Here is a 16,372-nt window from a genome sequence, read left to right on the forward strand (position 1 = left end):
CTTTATTTGTTGTTTAATTTGATACCAATTGTGAGAGGATTTTTATCTCATGCTTGTCACCAATATTGTAGATATTATCATCAACTTTATACAGGTCCAAGAATCATCATAATCCTATTTGCAACGCCAAGGTTATTCTTCTTTTATCGAACCTGTTAAAATAGTAAAAACTTATAATTACACAACAACTTATATTTTATACAATTTATTATAAAACATATAATATTTAAAAAACAAAAACTATATATTTATATTATAAAAAATTTAATTAATGTACAATTTTTATGTTTATCATGTATCAAAATCTGAAACATAATCAATATAAAATCATTAATCAGACTCGTGACTCCAAGTCTCAGACTAGACTCAATCCTAGTCTAGGGATCCCGGTTTCCAGACGTTGGCATTCCTATACCGATTTTCAGTAATAGAAGAAACTTCAATTCTATTCAACATCGATATAACCAAACATCCGGTGTCTTGAACTATCCGTCACAGACTTTGGCACTATCGCCAATTCCCTATCTTGTGACAATATGCAATGTGCTAGTGACGATTCCATCACTATCGGCACCTATGTCACAAGATCACTCGTCTAATACATGATTTCTATAAATCAATAGAACAAGCATATCAATTCAAATCAATGCACACAATAACAATAAGTATGTGATTTAGGGAAACTCAAGTATATCATACTTGAGTCGTTCTCCCGGTACCACATTGACTTAAACCTTTCTTTCTGTAAATCTGATTCTGTAGAAGTATCTGATTCGAATCTGTCAATACTCAATCTGGAAATGACAATATCAAGGAGTATAATATCAATACACTACTCAATCAGTACTGGATATAATCAGAACTCAATTAAATTCTGTTTCAATTGCATAGCGGCGCAGTCTCAATATACCCAGCGATACAACATCAATCAGATATCAATCCCAACACCTCATAATTGATAATAATACAATTCTGATATCAATTCTCAATCAATTCAACTCTGAAAATCATAACAATTTCATAATCAATCTGTTTCTCAATCTGACTTCGATTCTACGATGTCTAACATGTTAAGAACATCATATATGAATCATATTCGATTCTACGATGTCTAACAAGTCAAGAATATCATATATGAATCATATTCGATTCTGGTAATATCATAATTTCAAGACATATCAAAACTTAATAAAACTTACGTCCAGTTGTAGCCTGCGTCGATAAGAACAAAGAACTGAATTCAGATTCAAAATCTAACTGACGGATTTCTCGCAATTTGAGTTCTAGATCAAGAATTTAAAATCTTCTCTAAATCTTTCGATTTCTTCCTCTGAACATCTAAATAATTCTAGTATACATATATATATATACACGTTGCGTAATGGACTAAGTGTCGATTATCCCTTCTGCATGCCTCGCGCATATTCGCGTCTTAGCCTCGCGCATATGCGCGAGACTTACTATTTAAACATTTAACTTCCTCGGCAGCTCGCGCATATGCGTGCCCTCCTGTCGCGCATATGCGCGAGGGTCTCTGGAATTTTATTTGAACCATCGCACAGCTCGCGCATATGCGCGCACACCCACCACACATATGCGCGAGGTCCTCTGCCCACTTCGCGCGTATGTGCGCAACAGTGTCGCGCATATGCGCGAGGGGTATTGTTCCTCGCACACATTTCATGTATTTTCTCATCTTTCCCGGTCCGATCCTTTCCGTCCATAATTACAGCAAATTATAAATCAATAATCGTAAATTATCAAATAAAATCCCGGGTATTAAATTTCTCCCTCCCAAGATACGATTTCGTCTCCGAAATCACAGGCAATCAGATCGTATCAATAAGAAGGTATAACAGAAGCTAGATTGAAAACTCACATCAATGAAATAACTCTGGGAATCTCTGTTTCATGTCTGATTCAGTCTCCCAGGTAGCTTCCTCGATGCCATGACGACTCCACTGAACTTTCACAAGCGGAATTGTCTTCGTTTTGAGATGTTTTTCCTTTCGATCGAGAATCTGAATCGGCTTTTCAAAATAGCTCAGAGTTTCATCTAGCTCGGCCTCATCTGGCTGAATAACATGCGAAGCATCATGCAGGTATTTCCTCAACAACGATACATGGAAGACATCATGTATCCCAGATAAAAAAGGCAGCAATGCAAGTCGATAGGCACGATCTCCTATCTTCTCGAGAATCTCATACGGCCCAATGTATCGTGGAGACAGCTTCTCTTTCTTGCCAAATCTGACAACTCCTCTGAAAGGAGAAATCTTCAGGAATACTCGGTCTCCTGTCTCAAATATCAATGGTCTACATCGAACATTGGCATTTTTAGCTTGTCTATCTTGAGCTGCCTTCATTCTTTTCTGTATCAGCTTCACTTTTCCTTCATATCTCTGATCATATCAGGTCCAGTCTCAGGAACTTCAGAGATATCATCCCAATAAAGAGGGGATCGACATTTATTTCCGTACAACGCTTCAAAAGGAGCCATCTCAATACTCGTCTGATAGCTTTTGTTGTACGAAAACTCACAAAGAGGCAAGGCATCTTGCCAACTAGTGCTAAAATCAAGCACTACAGCTCTCAGCATATCTTCTAATGTCTGAATCGTCCGCTCTGACTGTCCGTCAGTATGTGGATGATATGTGGTACTCAGATTTAACTTCATACCTAGAGCCTGCTGTAAACTCTGCCAGAAGTGCGAAGTAAACCGAGGATCACGGTCTGAAACAATCGACTTCAGCACTCCGTGCAATCTGACCACTTCTCTGACACAAATATCGGACATCTGGTCATGTCTGTATGTCATCTTGTATGGAATAAAGCATTCCGATTTGGTCAATCGATCAATCACGACCCAAATCGCATCACAACCTCTGGAGGATCTCGGTAACTGTGTCACAAAATCCATGGAAATGTGATCCCATTTCCATTCAGGAATAGACAAACTGTGCAATAGATCTCCTGGTTTCTTTCCTTCTGCTTTCACCTGTTGGCAATTCAGACACTTGGCTACAAATTCAGTAACATCAGATTTCATCTGTTTCCATTAATACTGTGTCTTCAAATCATTATACATTTTTTGCCACCAGGATGAATGCTAAAACGACTACTGTGAGCTTCTGCTAGTATCCGCTATCTAAAATCTGAAACATTCGGCACAACAATATGATTATTCATATACAAAACACCGTCACGAACCTGATATTCCGATTGATGTCCAGCTCTGACAATAGCAATCAAATTCTGCACAATCTGATAAACTTTCTGTGCCTATTTGATTCTCAATATCAGTTCTGGTTCAACTCGAATAGTACATAATCTCAGAGGCTGACGATCTGTTTCAAAATCTAACCCAGACAAACAACAATTTTCTATCAAATTCGAAACACCGATCGTCGAAAGGGATAAAGAACATACCTTCCTACTCAGTGCATCAACTGCTGCATTGGATTTACCTGGATAATACTTGATTTCACAATCGAAATCTTTCAGTAAATCAAGCCATCTTCGCTGTCTCATATTCAATTCGGATTGTGAAAAAAGATATTTCAAACTTTTGTGATCAAAATATATTTCAAACTTTTCACCGTACAGATAATGTCGCCATATCTTCAATGCAAAGACTATGGCTGTCAATTCACGATCATGAATTGGGTAACGGGTTTCATGTGGCTTCAGCTGTCTTGAGGCATAAGCGATAACATGTCCTCGCTGCATAAATACACAAACCAATCCTTGGTGAGAAGCATCACAATAAACTACAAAATCACCAGTACCTGATGGAATCGTCAAAATCGGTGCACTGGTCAGTCTTTTCTTTAATTCAAGAAAGCTGGTCTCACATTTTTCAGACCATACAAACGGAGCATTCTTCTGAGTCAACTGAGTAATAGGTTTGGCAATGCTGGAAAAATCTATAATAAAACGTCGATAATATCCTGCCAAACCCATAAACTGCGAATCTCGGGCACTGATGTCGGTCTCGGCCAAGAAATCACGACTTCAACCTTACTGGGATCAACTGATAGACCGTCTCCAGATATAATGTGACCCAAGAATACAAACTGTCTCAACCAAAACTCGCATTTCGACAGTTTAGCATACAGTTTCTCAGCCCTCAGAATTCTCAACACAGTTCTTAAATGCTCAGCATGCTCAATCATATTCTTGGAATAAATCAGAATATCATCAATAAAAATGATCATAAAATCATCCAGATATCTTTGAAAGATACGGTTCATCAACCCCATAAATACAGCCGGTGCATTCGTCAAACCAAATGGAATACCTAGTTCTAAACGTTGTCTTCGAGATATCAGAATCCCTAACTCTCAACTAATGGTTTTCAGATCTCAAATCGATCTTGGAATATACTGAAGAACTTTGCAACTGATCAAACAGATCATCAATACGAGGCAAAGGATATTTATTCTTTACCGTTGCTTTGTTCAGTTGCCGGTAGTCGATGCAAAGTCTCATTGAACCATCTTTCTTTCTCACAAACAGTACTGGAGCACCCCAAGGAGACACACTCGGTCTAATATATACCTTGGCCAGTAAATCTTCCAACTGTTCTTTCAACTCAATTGGTGCCATTCTGTACGGAGCCCTCGAAATCGGAACTATACCTGGCATCAACTCAATACTGAAGTCTATCTCTCAAATCGGAGGCAAACCAGGAATCTCATCTGGGAAGACATCAGCAAACTCACATACCATAGGCAAATCCGCCAATGATGGACTCGATTTCAGTAAATCAACTGAATAGACAAGGAATCTCTCCACTCCTTTCTGTAACAATCGAGTCATAGATAATACTGATATCAAAGGAATTCTAGATCTAGAACCCTTACCGTAAAATTTCCACTCATCAGCCATCTCCGGTCTGAACCTCACAATCTTGTGGAAACAATCAACAGTGGCTCTGTACTTGGTTAACATATTGATACCGATAATACAGTCAAAATCAGACAACACAAGCACCATACAATCTATCTCAATCTCATGCCCATCATACTTTAGCATACAATGTTTCACACATTTTACTGATATCAACCATGTCCCCAAAGGAGAAGACACATACACTACAACACTCAATAGGCAATGCATGACTTAATGCAAATCGCATAGATATGAATGTATGCGATGCACCAGTATCTATTAATACATAAGTAGGGTAACCAGAAATAAAACAGTTACCTGCAACAACATCGTCTGGTGCGTCCTGAGCCTGCTCCTCAGTCAAAGCGAACACTCTGACCTTCTGTCTAGGAGGCTGGCTAACTGTTTGGCTCTCTCCTGGCCTCTGCTGTGACTGATCTGGTGCTGGCTGGAACGAGTGAACTACAGCTAGTCGTCTACCAGTATGAGCTACTGATCCAGATGACTCGGTACCCTGGGATCTCTGAGTATTTCTCTGGGCACAAACTCGAGCAAAATGTCCCTGCTGTCTATAGATACGCCAACTGCCAAACACTCCTCGGCACTGCTCAGTGGAATGCTTCCCTCCACAAGTGCTACAATAAGGTCCTGTATAACTTTGGCCCTGACCGGTCTGTCTCGAGCCACTAGAACTGGATGAACTGATTCCAGATCTTTTAAACTGCTTCTCTCTAGTTTTCAGGAATTCTTTCTTTCCACCACTACTGCTGCCACTCTCAAATCGGGGAGGTGGTTGCTGTGGTCTCGGTGCTGGAGGCACAAACGAAGCTCCTCTCTGTCTCATCAGACCGGCTTCGGCTCCCTTCGCTCTGTTCAAGTCATCAGTAAAGTTGTTCGGTCTCCCAGTGTTCACCAAGGTAAAGATTTCAGGATTCAGGCCATTAATGAACTGGTCCGCAACAGCCTCGTCATTTTCGGCAACATGTGGAGCAAATCGTAGCAGTGTAGAGAACTTGGCCACATATTCCTCAATATTCAGCTGACCCTATCTCAAGTTCGCAAACTCCGATCCCTTATCCTTCCTGTACGACACTGGAAAGAATCTCTAATAAAACTCAATTCTAAATACATTCCAAGTAATAACTGTACCTCGATGCTCCAATGCCCGCTTTTTTGTAATCAACCAGTTCTTTGCAACGTCATGCAATTGTTGCCATATCAGTTTCACTCTCCGCTCATCAGTGTAATCCAAGGACTCGAACAGCATCTCGATGTCGTCTAACCAACTCTCGCAATCAACTGAAGTCTCAGTACCCTTCAACAATGTTTCCATTGATGTTGCTGTCATATCCATTGGAGGATTCGAAGTGCTACCCTGTTCCCGTACTCTTTGGGGAGGCATATTTGATTATCAAAAAGGTTAGCATTCACAATTGACAAATCTGTCTCAACCCCTTTCTGATCATCCCACATATGATCAAGAATCGGTTCTGATCCATTCTCAATAATACACATTACCATATCAAAATCAGATAAATCAGGTAGACATGTATTAAAGCAGTAAATCATGCTAGCAATCAATAGCAGGAAAGAAAACCCAATCTACCCCGCTCACTAGCTTCTATCTCAGTCTAAAGGATCTATCGCTCTGATACCACCTGTTGTGGGGACATGGACGCTAATCATCTTCTTAATCATTATTAGGACAATTTAATCAATTATAATGAACATGGTCTATTTTTTTTTAAAACATAATATTAAATGGGGAACATAATGGAATTCATCTCATATACATGTCAGTATAAAAGTATATGTCTTGTAAAACTAAATGTCTAGTGCTGAATCATATCTACAGCAACGTCAAAGTCCGTAGTCTACACTCTAATCACGATCTCTCATCATCTCCTCGACCCTGATCCTGTCCCACCTGTTGTCATGTACACATACAAACAAGACAACAGCCGGATAAATCCGATGAGAAATACATCTCAGTATAAATCAACGAAACATGCAATCATATAAACAATGTAAAAGCATGTAAAAAATATCAGCAACATGTATCAAAATCTGAAACATAATCAATATAAAATCATTAATCAGACTCGTGACTCCAAGTCCCAGACTAGACTCAATCCTATTCTGGGGATCCCGGTGTCCAGACGTTGGCATTCCTATATCGATTTTCAATAATAGAAGAAACTTCAATTCTATTCAACATCGATATAACCAAACATCCGGTGTCTTGACCTATCCGTCACAGACTTTGGCACTATCGCCAATTCACTATCTTGTGACAATGTGCAATGTGCCAGTGACCCTTAAACATGTTAAAATCGTCCCTTGCCGTAGCCCTACCATGGCAGCCCCTTTATGCATCATAATCATGAGTTTAGAAACACAAAAACTCAAGTTTTGTCCATGTTATGCCATAAAAACGAAAATAAAAAGAGGATTTCATATTTTTCATGCAAACACGAATAAACGCACATAATATGATTGAATGATGCAAAAAGAAGGTTTAGAAACGTGCCTTTGCATTTAAAACACTCGAAATACGAATACCGTAGCGGTGGAAGTCGGTGACGAACGGAGGACGATTTCTATTTTTTCCTACTCTTTTTTTTGTCAAAGCTCCACAAAAAACCCACCTTGGGATGAAAAGGAGTAGGGTGATCATTGTTGGAAAGAAGAACAAGGAAAAAAGTCGAAAACGACGGAGAAAAAAAATCAAAACTTCCTTGGATAGCTAGAAGAATGGCCGTTGTTCTCTTCCTCTTTACGTGAATGTGTGTGTCCATGTAGGTGTTGTGTGTGTGTGTGTGTGTTTAGGTTTGTGTAGGACTAAGACTCTTATTTATTTATTATTTTCTTCTTTTAAAAATAAAATAATAATAAAAGGCTTCTTTAATCACTTAATTAATGTGCTTAATTAAGTCTAGCTTTAATATTAAAAATTACGCCCATTAAGTTTTATTAAATTATTAGGCCTCAAATTAAAAGATTTAAAAATTATCTATTTTCAAAAAAATTCCTTATAAAATATATAATTCCCTTGTTCCCACCATTTAATTTAAATTTGACTTTAAAAATTTCATAATTCTAAAATTACTTAAAATAACTATTTTCTTAACTAAAAATAAAAATTTAGCTTTTAAATCTTTAATACCTTAATCGTCTCCGGTTCTCCGTTCCGGCCAACCACCGATATTCATCTGAAAATCCTTAAAGCATGAAATCAAACAAAATTACACAATTAATCATTTATTCACTCATAATATATTGTTCATTCATCCAAAATCATTTAATAAAAATATTTTTGTAATTTAATAATTTTCATGCATGCGGTCTATATGGACTGATTTTCGGGCGTTACACCCTAGCTCTCTCAAACACTTCTGGACAGAAGCCCTTTGCTGCGCACCTTGAACCTATCGACGCTCAAAGACTGCTAGCCAAACTAGGACACTTCCAACCGAGCCACCACCGAGCCCACCTGACCCTAACCAACCCTGGACGACGCCCAGACCCAGCCTAATCCACTTAACCCATGCATCGAGCCACCAATTCAGGAAACCAGCAGTTGCGCGTGGAGGTGCTTCTCATGATGCGGTCGAGCCAGCGGCGAGCCCAGCCGTGACACCCCTGGCCCACCCCTTGACCAACTTCCTTAGACCCTATAGGACCCACCTGGCCCGCGCAAGCCCTAGCAGCGAGCCCCCATGACCGCTGCTACACCAACCCACACGTGGGGGAGACTTTCACTTCACGTGGACTCTTCCGCAGCCCATGACTCAAGCCCTAGCCCTACTAGTACTCTTCTTAGGACCTAACCATGACCAGTAAGAGCCTTCCTCGAGACCGGGTCGAGCCCCATGACCCCATGCGCCCTATCCTAGTCCTTGAATTTTGTACAATCCCATCAAACCCACGGTCCTCTTCTGTATGTTTCCATTTCGGTTGCAGATTTTGTTTTCTTTTTAAATTCTCATATTTCCTTCATATTTAATCATATATTGGCAGCTTTAACCCTCGGGAATTATAACGTTTCATCAACATGCGTAAAATCGTAAAAACGTTGAAAATACGTATCATACCGTAAAATAATCGAACACCCATATTTTTTCATGCATAATAAATGAAACACACATATTTTGATTTTTATGATGTTTAAAAGAGTTTAGTAACGTGCCTTTGTGTTTATAACGCTCGAGTATTCGATCGTGGGAGAGGGTGCGAAGTTGGACGACCGGACGACGAATAACTCAAGATTTTTCCTTCCTTGATATTTTCGAAATTCTTGTATGCATGTGCTATGAGATTTTTTCTGCCACAAGGTTTAATTGTGGAGTTTTGAAAGCCTAAGAGTCCTATTTATAAATTAATTAACATGTTAACGAGCTTTGGTTTTGGACTTGCAAGCTTAAGGATAATTGGGCCTACTTTAAATAATTAAATTGGGCGCAATGACACTTATATAATTAAATCATAAAAGTTTAAAAAACTAATTTCTCAAAAATAATATTTCTGTTATTTTAAAACTCTTTGTTTGCCCAAAACCAGCTTCCCGAGAAAAATCGGTCTCGAATCGTAAAATAAATCGAGCTTCAACATTTTTAGAAAAATTAAATCATTTTAATCATATTGGGAAGTCTTGCAATATTTAATGAAAAATAAATATTCTTGTCTTGGTCGTCCCGGTCTCCTTTCCCCTACCTATTATCGACTATTCGGTTAAAATCCTTAAATTTCATGTAATCATGTCATATTATCATTTAATCATTCAATCATACATTTAATCATATACTAAACATCATCCTAACTTTTAAAATCAATTAATTAAAGCAATTAAAATAATTTGCATGCATGTGGTTTACGTAGATTGGTTTTTCGGAAGTTACAGGTCGGTCTGGGCTCTTCAATCAACTGGCCCTTATCTTTTGGGTCAGTTAGGGCGTGAAAAATGCTCAGCCCTGAGGTGGTGACACCCAACTTGTAATGCCCCGAAAGTTTAAAGGTCCACGCAAACCACATGCATGTAATTATTAAATTCTCTTGTATTTTAATTAAATGTTTTAATTTTATGAATTAATTATGTTGTGCATATTTGCATGTTTAAAATTAATTTTTCTACATGGTTTCATTAAAAGGTATTTTTAAAGGTTATTCGAGTTGCGATGGAGGAACGAAGACCGAGGGCTGAAAAATAGAAAATGTTATTAGTGGTTAATTGTTTTTATTTATTCAAATTTAGGGTGATGCTTTTTCTTATTTTTGAAAATAAGATGTTTTGAGGTGATTTTATACACCGAGACGTAAATTTTATCGGTGTCGGTTTTCAATAAAAATGCGAGCTTTTTCGGCAATCCGGCTAATAAATTCACAAATTTATTTAAACAAAAACCTTGGTAATATTTTATTAAATCCTAATTAAGACTAATGGGCCAAATTTAATGGCTTAATAGGACTAAAGCCTGGTTAGTGACTTAATTAGTATAAAATATACAAATCCACCCCAAAACCCTACCATTGTACACGTCTCCCTCTCATTAAAATATTCAGAAACTCTCCCCACCCTAGACACGGCACGCATGAAACTTGGAAGGATAAACCAAGCAAGGTTTGGAAGAAAATCATCCTAAGGTCTCCTACGTCAATGTTCCTCGCATCATCAACATTTAATCGTGCGTTTAAAACGCAAAGGCATGCCATACATCTCCTTTTCTCTTCCATCATATCATATATTGTTTTAATTATTGTATGCATGAAAGGCACAAATTTTCTATCATTATTTTTCGGAATATTGCATGCACACATGGGTAAACTTGAGTTTTGAAATTCATGACTGTTTTTAGGTAAAGGCGCTGCCATGATCATAAGTGATGAACTGGTGAAGTTTACGAACGAATTTAAGGTGTCCTAGGACCACTCAAACATAGCAACTTGAATCGAAATAAGCAAGAACCAATTTCTGATGTCATATGGCTCAGGGGATCGGGTTTCTTGATCAAGGGGGACGTATTGCCTTGGCTTGGGTTCAGGGATGGCTAGGGGCTTGGTTGAGTCTAGAGTAGAGTCCTAGCCAAGCTAGGACTCGGGTTTGAGGGCTGGGAGGAGTCCTGATACACAAGGACTCCTACTCGAGAGCAAGCACAGTTTTTGTGCATGGGGAACTTAGGGTCCAGTAGGGTACTCTAGGATGTTGGTCAGGGTTTGGATCAACTTGACTCAAGGGTGACTCGTAAAAATCGGAAGTTGGCTCGGGGTCGAAGTTTAGGTGTCAAATTAGGGTTTTTAACTAATAAATTGAAAAACGGCTCATGGGGGTCGAGTCGTAGTTCATAAGGGCTAAAATAATATAAAAAGACTAAATTTTTAATTTAGAAATTTTATATTATAGTTTGAGATTTTTCGGGATTAAAACACCATCAAAACAATTAATGAAAGATAAATGAAAAAGTTTAATATTTATGCTAAATAAAATTATGAGAAAATTAATTTAGTCTTAAATAATTATTTCTGACATGCTTGAGTCCATGAATTCAAGAAAAAGTCAAAACCGAGGAATTTTACGTCTAGGGGTAAAACGGTCTTTTTACACCTAGAAATTTGTAAAGGTCATGGCAGTGCCCTAAATGCTATTTTTATGATATTGTGATTATTTTTAAATGTTTATGTAATGTTCATGATTAAATTATGACTTTTAAATGTCTAAGGGATTTTTATGATTTAAGGAAGACATTTAAAAGACATGTTGCATTCTTGGTTTCAAAAACAAAAATGTTATGTTATGCATGACTTTTATAAAGTAATGAGAATGTAAACGTTGAAGGAAGTAAAGTAATTGTGACTAATTCGATTATGTTGGAGATATCGTGAGGGTGACGGTACCAATGGGAGCTCGACAATCGTATTTCCATCCTTACGAATATGAGGTAACAGTAAGAATGGGAATATCGTGAGGGGAAAAGGCCCCAGAAGCAACCCATTTATGAGAAAAGGCCCCAGAGAGAACCCCGACGATCGTATTTCAGTTCGAAAGATGATAGGCCAAGGCTCAGTTGACTGATGAGAGTGTTGCTGATATCCCCACCGCCCAGTGCTGTGGTTACATGTAGATGGATCCATTGACTTTTGAGATTTAAGGAAAGTCATAATTAACGACCTGAATTCGAAAAAGAAAAAGGAAAAGGAAAAGGAAAAAGGAAAATGTTTATGATCATGTTAAAGGTTTTATGTAATGTTGAGGAAAAAGGAAAAAGTTAAAGTTTATGTTTGCATGTCATGAAAAAAGTTATTTTTACGTAAAAGTATTTTCACTGTTGCATGTGGTTTTATACGTATTATTTGTTATAAAGATTATGGTGTGTTGAGTCTTTAGACTCACTACATGTGCTGGATGCTGGTGAATTTGATGGAGGTCTTGATAGATGATTTGACTGGACTGAAGGTGCACACAACCCGAGGACCAGCGTTTCTACTTTTTCCGCATTTACGATTTATGACTCATGATTTATGCTAAAGATTTTAAGACTATTTATTTTTTTGAGAGGTTTTGTATGGGCTACACTTTTCAAACTTATTGCTTTTTAGGTTGGGTAAAACAGTTGACGATTTCATTTTTATGACTATTTCACTTTATTTTTAAAATGCTAGTTGAATGATGTTTTATTTTAAAGGAGAAAATATTTTCATGAGGTTTATGTATATGGTCGAAAATTGAGTGTTTAAAAAAAAAATTCTAGTATTTTTTAAGCAATAAAAAGGGCGGACGTTTCACAACTTCTCTTGAATCACCACAACCTTGGATCAAGCAACAGGTAGAACAGTTGGTTTATTGACAACGATGGTGGATGCGCGAAGTCCAACCAATTTCAGTTCTCACTAGATTCGATGACAATCTTCTTTGGAGGAGCAATTGGTTTGGCTTGCTGAGGTTCATCAACTGATGATGCAACTGGAACTGCTCGAATTTGTATAGCAGTTAGCGGTGGTTCAGCTCCAGTTGACATTAGGCGACCAGCTGGAATCTCTTCACCGACAGCTGGCTTGGTCTTCTGGGACCTTGGCTTTTTAGCAATTTTCGTAGATGGAGTTTTCTCCGATTCAGTTTCGCTAACAATAAATTTCCTTTTGATTGTCTTTGTCATTTCCAAGTCCTTTGTCCTGGCCTTCTTTTTAGATTTGGGAGCTGCAGCATCCCAATCTCCTTCTTGATCTTTACAAACTGTTCAGGAGAGATGTCCAGCTTTGTCTTGGGTTGCTGAACATTTTTGGCACTCAAGACCTGGAATTTGGATTACTTCTCAGCTGAGTCATCCACTAAGCCAGATTTCTTCAGCAGGTAGCTGAGTGGAACAACAAAGCCATTGGATTGTTTGGAAGACAGAACCATATTTTTCAGTATATTGAAGATGATGGTCGACCAGTTCAGCCTCCTGCCAGTCATTATTTCTATCATAACCTTAAATTTCTCAAGGGTGAGGTCAGCAAAAGAGCCTGCCTTGGCAAGAACACCCTTGGCAACGATGTCAGCCATCAACTATATTTCTGGCTTCAATTCCTTCTTGGGATCAGATACCTTGATCTTCTTCCCATCAGCAGATAGCAGCGTCTGCATTTCTTCAATATCGGCAAGTTTTATCTCCGAGAAAGGAGATGAACCATCAGATGCTAGTTGGAAGAGGGTGCTAAAGGAATCCTCATTCATGGTCAGCATCTGGTTGTTGATGGTTCAATGGATTTGCCGTCGTCGAAGATAGTGTTGTTGGCATAGATTTCTTAAAGTTCCTTGGGGTAAATCGCATGTTTTTCCAGCCTAAGAAATATCTTCAAACCCGCAGCTTTGATTTTCAGAAGTACACTCCGAACTGCTTCATCTGTTACCGATAAGACAGATTCGAATTCGATAGCCATGACATTGAGAATGAATGATAGTGTTTGGCTTGCCATTTGTTTGAGTAGTGAATTTCTGCAAAGAAAACTGTTCGGCAGATTTGAATGCTCTGATTGAATAGAAGCTCTGAGAAAATAAAATGACATGAGAAAGAACTGAATAAGGGTGGCACGATTACTTATGTTGTTGACTCTTCAAATTTTTGAACACGTGTCAGTCCAAGATTCATGTGAATAAAGAAAAACGTGTATATGTGTTGTGTAACTGTAAATAAGTAGATTGTATTACGTGGGGCAACGTTGTCAATCACTACACAAGGAATGATAATTAATTACGTAATTTTGACAGTCACAACATTTAATGAGGAATTTTATCGATAACCAGTTAACCTACGTGATAAGATCAGTTAGGTAAATAACTGAGTGATCAGTTAAAAACTGATTCAGCTCAGTTTAAGACCAACTGATAATTGTCTTATCAGCTAACCAATTCAAAAATCAACATTCCCCCTAAACAAACGAATATAATTAAATAGAGTAAGAGAATCTCATCCTCGGATAATATAAATGTAGACGGTTGACTGAAGTCTCTTCATATTTTTATGTTCGTTTCTTCAGTTGGTTTGAATCTAGTGGAAGATTCAGGAGATGCAAAATCTCCAAAGAGATGGAATATTTGCCACAGATGAAAAAACGGCAACTGAAATCAAATATATGCGGCTTCTCTCCGTCATTCATACTTCAGACCTTGCCACCGATGAAGGTCTGTACTATTTTATGCTCAATAAGGAGCATAGAGTTTTGGACAAAATTTCCTTTTCAAAGAGTTTCATGTGAACTTCCTCTGAGGAGATGTCCAGTTGGATGTCTCTTTGGCAAGATGTAGTAGATAGGGAACTAAATTGTGTAATAGCAGCTACATATTATCAATAAAATTCATATTTTTTGTTCATCGGTGTTCATTATTTTACTGCTTTATTATTTTGCATTCAAAATGATAATAGCTAAATAACAACAAAAATATATAATCAAGCGAATAATATTAAGACAAATCAATTAAGCCAAGAATAATGCGAAAGTTAGAAAACTTAGTCTCGGGAAGTGGCTTGGTAAAGATGTCATATGCTTGTTGTTCAGTTGATATGTACTCCAGTCTGATTTCCTTCTTGAGAGCATGTACTCTAGTGAAGTGATGTTTGACATCAATATGTTTGGTCCCTGAATGAAGAACTTGATTGTTTGTAATCGCAACGGTACTTGTATTATCATATAATATTGGTGATTCTTCTGCAATGTCTCCATAGTATTTCAGTTATTGCTGAATCCAGAGCAGTTGGGCACAACAGCTTCCTACAGATAGATATTCTGCTTCAGTTGTGGAATTTGGTATGGATGTTTGCTTCTTGCTGAACCAAGAAATCAGTCTGTCTCCTAGAAACTAACATGATCCACTGGTGCTTTTACGATCTACTTTACATCCTGCGTAATTTGCATCTGAATATCCAACTAATTTGAAATATGAGTCCTTAGCATACCATAAGCCTACATTTTGTGTGCCTTTAAGATATTTCAATATTCGTTTGGTAGCTGTATAATGTAATAGTTTAGGATCAACTTGAAATCTAGCACACATGCAAACAACAAATAGAATATCAGGACATTTATCAGTTAGGTAAAGTAAAGAACCTATTAAACCTCTGTAAGTGTCGTCTCACCTGATATTCCCCCTTTATCTTTATCCTAATTTAATCAATGAACTCATGGGAGTAATTGCAACTGAACATGTCTCCATGCCAAATTTCTTAAGTTGTTCCTTTGTATATTTTGTTTGACGGATAATGTACAAGTTTCAAATTGCTTCCCTTCCAGACCAAGAAAGAAATTCAGTTCACCCATCATGCACATCTCAAATTTATCATGCATTATCTTGGCAAAATTCTCGATTAATTTGGGGTTAGTTGACCCAAAAATAATATCATCAACATAAATTAGCACAAGTGAAATATGATATTTCTTTGAAATTTGAACAGAACTTTATCCACTATTAAAACAGTAAATCATGATCAGTTAAATTTTTTAATAAAGATTCATACCAAGCTCTGAGAGCTTGTTTAAGACCACACAAAGCATTGTTCAAGAGATAAACATGATTAGGAAAATAGTGATTTACAAAACCTGGTGGTTTTTCAATGTACACTTCTTCCAGTAACTGACCATTCACGAATGCACACTTGACATCCATCTGGTAAACTTTGAAGTCTTTGAAAGAGGCATAGGCGAGGAATATTATGATTTCTTCCAGTCGTACAAATGGTGCATATGTCTCTCGTAATCAATCCTTCTTCTTGTCTATATCCTTGTGCTACCAATCTAGCGTTGTTGCGCACAACTGAATCATCTTTGTTCAGTTTGTTTATGTAAACCCACTTTGTACCTATAATTGTTTTAGAAACAGCTCTTAGAACTTAAGTCCAGACATTGTTATGGGTAAACTGATTTAGCTCTTCTTGCATAGCATTTATCCTGTTAGGATCAGATAGAGCTTCATCAGTTTTCTTCTGTTCAGTTTGAAAAAAAAATGCTGAAT

At 37.7% G+C, this 16,372-nt stretch overlaps 1 pseudogene; it reads right to left on the bottom strand.

Annotated features, from left to right (window-relative positions):
- Nucleotides 1-6,295, bottom strand: part of LOC140806668 (uncharacterized) — a 33,232-nt pseudogene extending 26,937 nt beyond the window's left edge.
- Nucleotides 6,296-16,372: the final 10,077 nt, after the last annotated feature.

The sequence above is a fragment of the Primulina eburnea genome, chromosome 12 (assembly GCF_022965805.1).
Source record: "Primulina eburnea isolate SZY01 chromosome 12, ASM2296580v1, whole genome shotgun sequence".
Lineage (NCBI taxonomy): Eukaryota > Viridiplantae > Streptophyta > Magnoliopsida > Lamiales > Gesneriaceae > Primulina > Primulina eburnea.